This window comes from Myotis brandtii, unplaced genomic scaffold, assembly GCF_000412655.1.
Source record: "Myotis brandtii unplaced genomic scaffold, ASM41265v1 scaffold22, whole genome shotgun sequence".
Taxonomy (NCBI): Eukaryota; Metazoa; Chordata; class Mammalia; order Chiroptera; family Vespertilionidae; genus Myotis; species Myotis brandtii.
Window position 1 is genome coordinate 291,312 of NW_005358249.1, and position 281 is coordinate 291,592.

At 36.7% G+C, this 281-nt stretch overlaps 2 pseudogenes; both read right to left on the reverse strand.

Moving 5' to 3' along the window:
• Nucleotides 1–281, reverse strand: part of LOC102252476 — a 53,371-nt pseudogene that overhangs the window by 14,424 nt on the left and 38,666 nt on the right.
• Nucleotides 1–281, reverse strand: part of LOC102253087 — a 3,005-nt pseudogene that overhangs the window by 154 nt on the left and 2,570 nt on the right.

The window sequence follows — 281 nt, forward strand, 5'->3', positions numbered from 1 at the left end:
TATTTGTTGTTAGTTTGTATCTTTACCATTTTCTTCTTCTTCCTCTTCTTAAAGGATACCTTTCAGCATTTCATATAATACTGGTATAGTAGTGGTGAACTCCTTTAGCTTTTCCTTATCTGTGAAGCTCTTTATCTGACCTTCAATTCTGAATGATAGCTTTGCTGGATAAAGTAGTCTTGGTTGTAGGTTCTTGGTATTCATCACTTTGAATATTTCTTGCCACTCCCTTCTGGCCTGCAAAGTTTCTGTTGAGAAATCAGCTGACAGTCGTATGGGTA